The sequence below is a fragment of the Ranitomeya variabilis genome, chromosome 2 (genome assembly GCF_051348905.1).
Source record: "Ranitomeya variabilis isolate aRanVar5 chromosome 2, aRanVar5.hap1, whole genome shotgun sequence".
NCBI classification, from domain to species: domain Eukaryota; kingdom Metazoa; phylum Chordata; class Amphibia; order Anura; family Dendrobatidae; genus Ranitomeya; species Ranitomeya variabilis.
In genome coordinates, this window is record NC_135233.1 from 427,124,918 (window position 1) to 427,137,100 (window position 12,183).

General features: G+C 46.8%; 1 protein-coding gene and 1 long non-coding RNA gene across 4 annotated transcripts in view; one reads left to right on the top strand and one right to left on the bottom strand.

Annotated features, from left to right (window-relative positions):
• Nucleotides 1–12,183, bottom strand: part of CREB3L1 (cAMP responsive element binding protein 3 like 1) — a 107,450-nt gene that overhangs the window by 72,300 nt on the left and 22,967 nt on the right. The window contains exon 1 of one of the 3 annotated variants that reach the window (XM_077286910.1): nucleotides 8,862–9,029. The exons of the other annotated variants lie outside the window; for them this stretch is intronic. The gene's annotated coding sequence lies outside the window, so the exon portion shown is untranslated. Of the gene's footprint in view, nucleotides 1–8,861; nucleotides 9,030–12,183 lie in introns of those variants that run through there. 3 annotated transcript variants of the gene reach the window in all.
• LOC143806407 (uncharacterized) overlaps nucleotides 8,875–12,183 on the top strand; it is a 67,672-nt gene continuing 64,363 nt past the window's right edge. Inside the window, exon 1 of the long non-coding RNA XR_013221446.1 lies at nucleotides 8,875–8,942. This is a non-coding gene — a long non-coding RNA (uncharacterized LOC143806407). The remainder of the gene's footprint in view (nucleotides 8,943–12,183) is intronic.

Consider the following 12,183-nt stretch of genomic DNA (forward strand, 5'->3'; position numbering starts at 1 on the left):
TACTGTATAATGGCCGCACATGATGCTCCATACTGTATAATGAACGCACATGATGCTCCATACTGTATAATGACCGCACATGATGCTCCATATTGTATAATGACCGCACATGATGCTCCATACTGTATACTGGCTGCACATGATGCTCCATACTGTATAATGACTGCACATGATGCTCCATATTGTATAATGACCGCACATGATGCTCCATACTGTATACTGGCTGCACATGATGCTCCATACTGTATAATGAACACACATGATGCTCCATACTGTATAATGGCCACACATGATGCTCCATATTGTATAATGACCGCACATGATGCTCCATACTGTATACTGGCCGCACATGATGCTCTATACTGTATAATGACCGCACATGATGCTCCATACTGTATAATGAACACACATGATGCTCCATACTGTATAATGGCCACACATGATGCTCCATACTGTATAATGACCGCACATGATGCTCCATACTGTATACTGGCCGCACATGATGCTCTATACTGTATAATGACCGCACATGATGCTCCATACTGTATAATGACTGCACATGATGCTCCATACTGTATAATGGCCGCACATGATGCTCCATACTGTATAATGACCGCACATGATGCTCCATACTGTATAATGACTGCACATGATGCTTCATACTGTATAATGACCCCACATGATGCTCCATACTGTATTATGGCCACAGTTCTCCATACTGTATAATGACATACAGGCACGCAACTCACACACATGCAGCATCACACACACAGTATCACACATACACACGCAGCATCACAAACGCAGCTCACAAACACATGCAGCTTTGACACAAATGCATCACACATGCAGCCATCACACACACACACAGCCATCACACACACGCAGTCATCACACACACACACACGCAGCCATCACACACACACACATAGCCATCACGCACACACGCAGTCATCACACACACACGCAGTCATCACACACACACGCAGTCATCACACACACGCAGCCATCACACACACACGCAGCCATCACACACACACACGCAGCCATCACACACACACATGCAGCCATCACACACACACACATGCAGCCATCACACACACACACACGCAGCCATCACACACACACACGCAGCCATCACACACATGCAGCCATCACACACACACGCAGCCATCACACACACACACACGCAGCCTGTTATGACCCCAATGGCGAGGGTCTCAGAGGAACGTGGAAGTCTGCAGAATACAAAAATCCAGCTCATAGGGCAGTGGTAACTGGGTTGACCATATATCTACTCCTAACGCCAACACTAGAAGTAGCCGGGGATCATTCCTACGTTGATTCTAGATGACACGCGCCAGCCGGAGAATCTAGCTACCCCTAGTAGAGGAAAACAAAGACCTTTCTTGCCTCCAGAGAAGGGGACCCCAAAGCTGGATAGAAGCCCCCCACAAATAATGACGGTGAGGTAAGAGGAAATGACAAACACAGAAATGAACCAGGTTTAGCACAGAGAGGCCCGCTTACTGATAGCAGAATAAAGAAAGGTAACTTATATGGTCAACAAAAACCCTATAAAAATCCACACTGGAAATTCAAGAACCCCCGAACCGTCTAACGGTCCGGGGGGAGAACACCAGCCCCCTAGAGCTTCCAGCAAAGGTCAGGATATAGATTTGCAACAAGCTGGACAAAAATACAAAACCAAAAACAAATAGCAAAAAGCAAAAGGCAGACTTAGCTGATATAACTGGAACCAGGATCAGTAGACAAGAGCACAGCAGACTAGCTCTGATAACTACGTTGCCAGGCATTGAACTGAAGGTCCAGGGAGCTTATATAGCAACACCCCTAACTAACGACCCAGGTGCGGATAAAAGGAATGACAGAAAAACCAGAGTCAAAAAACTAGTAACCACTAGAGGGAGCAAAAAGCAAATTCACAACAGTACCCCCCCCTTAGTGAGGGGTCACCGAACCCTCACCACGACCACCAGGGCGATCAGGATGAGCGGCATGAAAGGCACGAACTAAATCGGCCGCATGAACATCAGAGGCGACCACCCAGGAATTATCCTCCTGACCATAGCCCTTCCACTTGACCAGGTACTGAAGCCTCCGCCTGGAGAGGCGAGAATCCAAGATCTTCTCCACCACGTACTCCAACTCGCCCTCAACCAACACCGGAGCAGGAGGCTCAGCAGAAGGAACTACAGGCACAATGTACCGCCGCAACAAGGACCTATGAAATACATTGTGAATAGCAAACGACACAGGAAGATCCAGACGAAAAGATACAGGATTAAGGATTTCCAATATCTTGTAAGGCCCAATAAAACGAGGTTTAAATTTGGGAGAGGAGACCTTCATAGGAACAAAGCGGGAAGAAAGCCACACCAAATCCCCAACGCGTAGTCGGGGACCCACACCGCGGCGGCGGTTGGCAAAGCGCTGAGCCTTCTCCTGTGACAACTTCAAGTTGTCCACCACATGATTCCAGATCTGCTGCAACCTATCCACCACAGAATCCACCCCAGGACAGTCAGAAGGCTCCACATGACCCGAAGAAAAGCGAGGATGGAAACCAGAGTTGCAGAAAAAAGGCGAAACCAAGGTGGCGGAACTAGCCCGATTATTAAGGGCAAACTCAGCCAACGGCAAGAATGTCACCCAATCGTCCTGATCAGCAGAGACAAAACACCTCAAATAAGCCTCCAAAGTCTGATTGGTTCGCTCCGTCTGTCCATTAGTCTGAGGATGGAAAGCAGACGAAAACGACAAATCAATGCCCATCCTACTACAAAAGGATCGCCAGAACCTGGAAACGAACTGGGATCCTCTGTCTGACACAATATTCTCAGGGATGCCGTGCAAACGAACCACGTTCTGGAAAAACACAGGAACCAGATCGGAAGAGGAAGGCAGCTTAGGCAAAGGAACCAAATGGACCATCTTGGAGAAGCGATCACATATCACCCAGATAACGGACATGCCCTGAGATAGCGGAAGATCAGAAATGAAATCCATGGAGATATGTGTCCAAGGTCTCTTCGGGACAGGCAAGGGCAAGAGCAAACCGCTGGCACGAGAACAGCAAGGCTTAGCTCGAGCACAAGTCCCACAGGACTGCACAAATGACCGCACATCCCTTGACAAGGAAGGCCACCAAAAGGACCTGGCCACCAGATCTCTGGTGCCAAAAATTCCCGGGTGACCTGCCAACACCGAGGAATGAACCTCGGAAATGACTCTGCTGGTCCACTTATCCGGGACAAACAGTCTGTCAGGTGGACAAGACTCAGGCCTATCAGCCTGAAATCTCTGCAACACACGTCGCAGATCCGGAGAAATAGCTGACAAGATAACTCCATCTTTAAGAATACCAACAGGATCAGCGACTCCAGGAGCATCAGGCACAAAGCTCCTAGAAAGAGCATCGGCCTTCACATTCTTTGAACCTGGTAAATACGAGACAACAAAATCAAAGCGGGAGAAAAACAATGACCAGCGGGCCTGTCTCGGATTAAGGCGTTTAGCAGACTCGAGATACATCAGATTTTTGTGATCAGTCAAGACCACCACACGATGCTTAGCACCCTCGAGCCAATGACGCCACTCCTCAAATGCCCATTTCATGGCCAACAACTCCCGATTGCCCACATCATAATTTCGCTCGGCAGGCGAAAACTTCCTAGAGAAAAAGGCACAAGGTTTCATAACAGAGCAACCAGGGCCTCTCTGCGACAAAACGGCCCCTGCCCCAATCTCCGAAGCATCCACCTCAACCTGAAAGGGAAGTGAGACGTCAGGCTGGCACAAAACAGGCGCCGAAGTAAACCGGCGTTTCAACTCCTGGAAAGCCTCCACGGCAACAGGAGCCCAGTTAGCTACATCGGAGCCCTTCTTGGTCATATCCGTCAAAGGTTTCACAATGCTAGAAAAATTAGCGATAAAACGACGGTAGAAGTTAGCGAAGCCCAAGAACTTCTGAAGACTCTTAACTGACGAGGGCTGAGTCCAATCAAGAATAGCTCGGACCTTGACTGGGTCCATCTCCACAGCAGAAGGGGAAAAAATGAACCCCAAAAAGGGAACCTTCTGTACACCAAAGAGACACTTTGAGCCCTTGACAAACAAAGAATTTTCACGCAAAATTTTAAAGACCGACCTGACCTGCTCCACATGCGAATCCCAATTATCAGAAAAAACCAAAATATCATCCAGATAAACAATCAAAAATTTATCCAGATACTTCCGGAAAATGTCATGCATAAAGGACTGAAAAACTGAAGGCGCATTGGAGAGCCCAAAAGGCATCACCAAGTACTCAAAATGACCTTCGGGCGTATTGAATGCGGTTTTCCATTCATCACCTTGCTTAATGCGCACAAGGTTGTACGCACCACGAAGGTCTATCTTGGTGAACCACTTGGCACCCTTAATCCGGGCAAACAAGTCAGACAACAGCGGTAAAGGATACTGAAATTTGACAGTGATCTTATTTAAAAGCCGATAATCAATACAAGGTCTCAAAGATCCGTCCTTTTTTGCCACAAAAAAGAATCCCGCACCAAGAGGGGAAGAAGACGGACGAATATGTCCTTTTTCCAGAGACTCCTTGATATATGAACGCATAGCGGTATGTTCAGGTACCGACAGATTAAACAGTCTTCCCTTAGGAAATTTACTGCCTGGGATCAAATCTATAGCACAGTCACAGTCCCTATGAGGAGGCAGTGCACTGGACTCAGACTCACTGAAGACATCCTGATAATCAGACAAATACTCCGGAACTTCCGAAGGCGTAGAAGAAGCAATAGACACAGGCAGGGAATCCTCATGAATACCACGACAGCCCCAACTTGAGACTGACATAGCCTTCCAGTCCAGGACTGGATTATGGGTCTGTAACCATGGCAGCCCTAAAACGACCAAATCATGCATTTTATGTAAAACCAGGAAACGTATCACCTCGCGGTGTTCAGGAGTCATGCACATGGTAACCTGAGTCCAATACTGCGGTTTATTTGCTGCCAATGGTGTAGCATCAATACCCCTAAGAGGAATAGGATTTTCTAATGGTTCAAGAGTAAATCCACAGCGCTTAGCAAATGAGAGATCCATGAGACTCAGGGCAGCACCTGAATCTACAAACGCCATGACAGGATAAGATGACAGTGAGCAAATCAAAGTTACAGACAGAATAAATTTAGGTTGCAAATTACCAACGGTGACAGGACTAACAACCTTAGCTATACGTTTAGAGCATGCTGAGATAACATGTGTAGAATCACCACAGTAGTAGCACAAGCCATTCCGGCGTCTATGAATTTTCCGCTCATTTCTAGTCAGGATTCTATCACATTGCATTAAATCAGGTGTCTGTTCAGACAACACCATGAGGGAATTTGCGGTTTTTCTATCACATTGCACCGAATTAGGTGTCTGTTCAGACAACACCATGAGGGAATTTGCGGTTTTGCGCTCCCGCAACCGCCGGTCAATTTGAATAGCCAGTGCCATAGTATCATTCAGACCTGTGGGAATGGGAAAACCCACCATAACATTCTTAATGGCTTCAGAAAGGCCATTTCTAAAATTAGCGGCCAGTGCACACTCGTTCCAATGTGTCAGCACGGACCATTTCCGAAATTTTTGGCAATACACTTCAGCCTCGTCCTGCCCCTGAGACATAGACAGCAAGGCCTTTTCTGCCTGAATCTCAAGATTGGGTTCCTCATAAAGTAAACCGAGCGCCAGAAAAAACGCATCAAGATCAGCCAATGCCGGATCTCCTGGCGCCAGCGAAAAAGCCCAATCCTGAGGGTCGCCCCGTAAGAATGAAATAACAATTTTTACTTGCTGAGCAGAATCTCCTGATGAACAGGGTCTCAGGGACACAAACAATTTACAATTATTCACGAAATTCCTAAACTTAAACCTGTCTCCGGAAAACAGTTCAGGAATCGGTATTTTAGGTTCTGACCTAGGATTTCTGATAACATAGTCTTGTATGCCCTGCACACGAGTAGCCAGCTGGTCCACACTTGTAATCAAGGTCTGGACATTCATGTCTGCAGCAAGCATAGCCACTCTGAGGTAAAGGGGAAGGAGAAAAAAAAAACTCAGAATCTTCTTTCTTATAATCCCTCTTCTGCAATGCATTAAACATTTAATACTGGCCTGGCAAACTGTTATGACCCCAATGGCGAGGGTCTCAGAGGAACGTGGAAGTCTGCAGAATACAAAAATCCAGCTCATAGGGCAGTGGTAACTGGGTTGACCATATATCTACTCCTAACGCCAACACTAGAAGTAGCCGGGGATCATTCCTACGTTGATTCTAGATGACACGCGCCAGCCGGAGAATCTAGCTACCCCTAGTAGAGGAAAACAAAGACCTTTCTTGCCTCCAGAGAAGGGGACCCCAAAGCTGGATAGAAGCCCCCCACAAATAATGACGGTGAGGTAAGAGGAAATGACAAACACAGAAATGAACCAGGTTTAGCACAGAGAGGCCCGCTTACTGATAGCAGAATAAAGAAAGGTAACTTATATGGTCAACAAAAACCCTATAAAAATCCACACTGGAAATTCAAGAACCCCCGAACCGTCTAACGGTCCGGGGGGAGAACACCAGCCCCCTAGAGCTTCCAGCAAAGGTCAGGATATAGATTTGCAACAAGCTGGACAAAAATACAAAACCAAAAACAAATAGCAAAAAGCAAAAGGCAGACTTAGCTGATATAACTGGAACCAGGATCAGTAGACAAGAGCACAGCAGACTAGCTCTGATAACTACGTTGCCAGGCATTGAACTGAAGGTCCAGGGAGCTTATATAGCAACACCCCTAACTAACGACCCAGGTGCGGATAAAAGGAATGACAGAAAAACCAGAGTCAAAAAACTAGTAACCACTAGAGGGAGCAAAAAGCAAATTCACAACAGCAGCCATCACACACACACACACACGCAGCCATCACACACATGCAGCCATCACACACACACACACGCAGCCATCACACACACCCAGCCATCACACACACACACACACCCAGCCATCACACACACCCAGGAATCACACACACACACACACACACCCAGCCATCACACACACACACTCAGCCATCACACACACACACCCAGCCATCACACACACCCAGCCATCACACACACACACCCAGCCATCACACACACACACCCAGCCATCACACACACACACCCAGCCATCACACACACCCAGCCATCACAAACACACACCCAGCCATCACACACACCCAGCCATCACACACACACACCCAGCCATCACACACACCCAGCCATCACACACACACACCCAGCCATCACACACACACCCAGCCATCACACACACACACCCAGCCATCACACACACACACCCAGCCATCACACACACACACCCAGCCATCACACACACACACCCAGCCATCACACACACACACCCAGCCATCACACACACACACCCAGCCATCACACACACACACCCAGCCATCACACACACACACCCAGCCATCACACACACACACCCAGCCATCACACACACACACCCAGCCATCACACACACACACCCAGCCATCACACACACACACCCAGCCATCACACACACACCCAGCCATCACACACACCAGATACCTCATACACACATGACACACACACAAATGCAGCATCACACATCTCACACACACACACACACACACACACATCACACTGTAACACACACAATCTCCTCTGTGGTGCAGGGGCGGCTGATCTGTCCATGTGCAGCTCTTCAGTTTCTCCGGCTGCTCACAGCTCTGCACTGTCCCGGCACCTCCCCTGTCTCTCCTTCTCTGCCGGGATAGCAGCTAAGAGCAGGAGAAGCCGGAGCTCCGTGCACACACAGGAGGAAGTGAGTCGCTGACCTCTCATCTTGATCGCTGCTGGCTCTCTTCCTCAGCGTGGCAGCGCCGCACACACAGGGGGCGGGGGCGGGGCGGGATCGGTCGGGAGGAGACCCAGCATGTATAAGAAAAAAAAAACAGCCACAAACCTAAGCTACTCAGGTGCCGCCCCCTGCATTGTCCCCGCCCTAGGCACGGGACATTAGTGTCCCGCCCGGGATCCCGGGGCTGGCTGTCAAAATCAGGACAGTCCCGCGGGATCCGGGACGTTTGGGAGGTATGCTTTCATGTTACCAGATCAACCAATCAGAGCTCTGCTTTCATGTTACCAGAGAAACCAATCAGAGCTCAGCTTTCATGTTACCACACCAACCAATCAGAGCTCAGTTTTCATATTAGCATCACAACCAACCAGAGCTCAGTTTTTATGTTAGCAGAACAGCCAATCAGAGCTCAGTTTTCATTTTACCAGAACAACCAACCAGAGTTCAGCTTTCAGTTTACTAGAGCAACCAATCAGAGCTCAGCTTTCAATTTACTTCAGCAACCAATCAGAGCTCAGCTTTCAATTTACTTCAGCAACCAATTAGAGCTCAGCTTTCAGTTTGCTAGAGCAACCAACCAGAGTTCAGCTTTCAGTTTACTAGAGCAACCAATCAGAGCTCCGCTTTTAATTTACCTCAGCAACCAATCAGAGCTCAGCTTTCAATTTACCTCAGCAATCAATCAGGGCTCAGCTTTCACTTTACCTCAGCAACCAATCAGAGCTCAGCTTTCAATTTACCTCAGCCATCAATCTTGGCTCAGCTTTCACTTTACCTCAGCAACCAATCAGAGCTCAGCTTTTAATTTACCTCAGCAACCAATCAGGGCTCAGCTTTCACTTTACCTCAGCAACCAATCAGAGCTCAGCTTTCAATTTACCTCAGCAATCAATCTTGGCTCAGCTTTCACTTTACCTCAGCAGCGTGAGGAATGACTGCGGCCGTCGTCTCCTTCCTGCGGTCGGTGTTTCTCTGTGGACGGCGGTCGTGTTGTGTGTAAGTAAAATATGGCGGATTGTGATACAGGAGGCGATGTACACACAGGGTCAGTCACAGACACGACTGTTCTGCTGGGCAATGGCGGCTCCAGTAATAAGCTGGACTATGGTGCGCATCACCACTGCAGCCAATCACTGAGCTTTAATAGCTTGTGCCATCTACATCAGCATCTCCGCTGAGCTCAGTGACTGGCTGCAGTGGTGACATGAAATATGCAGATTTACGTTGTTTCTTCATTTTGTTTACAGAATCAAAGCTTTTCTGTACTAAAAAAAAGTATAAAAAATGCAGCTTCAATGTTGCCCTAAAAAGGCATCAAATAAAGTGGAAAATGCATTAAATAAATGCAGCAAAGATGCAATAATCAGAGACTATTGTTATTGTGTTATTTTTAAGCTACGTGTGACGATGGCTTCAAGGGGTCTTCCAGGATTAGAAAAACATGGCTGCCTCCTTTCAGAAACAGCGCCACCCCTGACTGTGGGTTATGCACCAGATGGAGCAGAGTTGCAGTATCAGACACAACCTATGAGCGAGGGGTGGCGCTGTTTGTGATAGAAAGCAGCCATGTTTTTCTAATCCTGTAAAATCCCTTTAGTGCTTTTATATCATCTGTGCAGAATCTCCTAATAATGAGCAGTGCCTCCTTCCTGACCTCCAGCTGAGCACAGGACTACAACCCCCAGCATGCCCAGAGTATGGAGAGCTCCGATACCGGACGAGACGACATCTGCGCTAAATACGAGGCCATTTCACAGTCTCACAGTGACAATGAGAACACGGGGTGAGCGAGGAGTTAAAAGTAAGCTCCAGTCCTGGAATTGGGATAGGCCTGGAAGGAGGCAGCCAATGGGGGACAAGAATGCAGCAGTGAAAACTTAGTGGAGCTGAATGTCTGGCTGCAGAAGTCTGGGAGTGCAGGGCTACAATGGTAATACCATTACCGATTCTGGGGGATGCTTCACATGTGGACCCCTGTACATATACTGACCACCCCCCACTGTGCAATAGGACAGGTGCCGGATTATCAGATATTCTGGAATAGCAGACTGCCAGAAAAGTTTATAAAACTCATAAAAGTGCCGATACACATTATAGCTGAGCCGAGTGTGCACATGTATGTGGGAATAGCCATCGGCCCATTGCTATTGAATGGGTATTATCTTCTGCATTTTATCTCACCACTATGCAACTGCTACGGGGCCCACAAGCTGGAGGGACCCGCCATCGACCTGGCATGCATCCACCTCTCCTGACATCTGCCATAAATGTACAGCAGAAGTCAGGTAGAATTTGCATGGAAAGGACTCACTCCATGTCTGGCAGGCGCCGGCTGTTTTACACAGTATACACCTGCTGAGATTGGAGTCAGCTCTGATGACGGTGGTCTCACCCATCAGATGCTGCAGTGAACAGATACTGCAGCATCTAAGAGGTTAGATGGGGGATGGCATCTGTTACCAGCATTTGGCCAAGAACTGATGGGTAATTTAAGAGAAGCTGGAGGGAGAGGCCCAACGCAGACCCTCACTATTGGGCCTGTTGATTTCTACATACCGTACTTCCCGACCTCAGCGGACTCTACAGTAGGAAATTGGCAATAAAGGGTAAAATCCGAAGCATAAACTGACAGTGCCGGATACAGGATCAATTATGTGATCACTTCAATGTTCCAGTCGTTACAAATACAGCAATGACAATTATGCATTTTTTTATTGGGAAAAAAGTGAGCTTTATTTTCTTTTTAATAGTTTTTTTTAATTCAAAATGTGTTATTTGTCTTACTCTAGATCCGAATAGGGGACCGGAACATGTGATCCTCTGATCGCCCATATAATACACTGGAATATTTCTGTAAGCTGAGTAAAGCTCATAGACAATGAAAGTGGGAAATGGTTGCTCAACCGAATAGCATATGGTGCTCAGAAGTAAATGAGTAGAATATTATAGATAGTTAAACTTCGGCACTCAGAAATATGTCGCAAAAAAGAAAGTTTATTTGAAAAAAAACGTAAAGTTGCCCAATGAATTTCAGATAGATAAATCGACGTTTCGGCCTATGTCCGGCCTTTATCAAGATATAGTTGTAGGGTATAGCGTCTCACAGGTTTGCAACATAGAACGCCAATAGGTAATTCAATAATGTAAGAAAAGACCAGGTACTGGTACACCAGGGTGATGGCGTCTGGCATGCAGGAGTATGGCGCCAGGCTCTGCCCAGGTTGATGGTATGAGCCACTTTCCACGTGACAATAACAGACCGAGAGCAGTGGCAGAGGCCTGGCACTGGACCCGTGGAGGGGGAGGAAATAACAGGCTTTTGTTGTTGTTAAACAGAACATTCATTAGGGTATATGCATACTGAGTATTTTGAGAAGTGGAAACGCTCCAATTCCACCTCAAAAACTTTACTGATCAGTTTCTGCTCTAAAAACTCAGCAAAAAGACTGTGTGCACATGCCCTAAATCGGAAAGAGTTCTAGAAAAGTTTCCTATAACTATTTTTGTAGAATTAATGCAGATGTAAGTAAGTTAACGGGAGAACCTCGTAAACTATGCAAAGATCAATTTACTTAAAGTAATAATCACATAAATTCTGGGGGGATTACAAGTGCATCCAAATCAGCAACCGAGTCAGATCTCGCCCTCTCAGTTTCCAGTATAATGGCCAATAATGTGTACGTCACTTGCTTCAAGTACAGATAGGCATATGGTAATTGCTGGGGGCCCAATTTCAGTTTTCCGTGCTGTAGTCAAACACGAGTAGCAGCACAAATCTCGTCCTCCTACGTAAACCGTCCAGCTACGTGAGAAAGAATAGGTTCGGTTCTGGAACATAAGGAACATAAATATCCAACACAAACGGCAGAAAGCAAACCCAGCACCTAAATGAGTATAATGGGATCTGTTGGATTTCCGTTGTGGTATAATTTATTTTACCTGAAAAATTAGCGCAGCCTGCCGTGTCTGTGAACACATCCTTCAGCTTTTTTTTATAATCTACAGGAATATTTTAATTCACTGACTGCAAACAGGGACCTGGAAATGGCAGAGACCGATTTACTAATTAGTTTATGCCTCTACTTTTTGAATAAAACCCTCTACATTTTGGTGCAAATTGTTGCACTTCTTTAGACCTACGTTATATATTATATTATGGCTTTATGGACAAGAGGGTGTCGCTTTGAGGAAAAGGGGTTGTGCCTACAAAAATGCAGTAACATGCATAAAATTACTG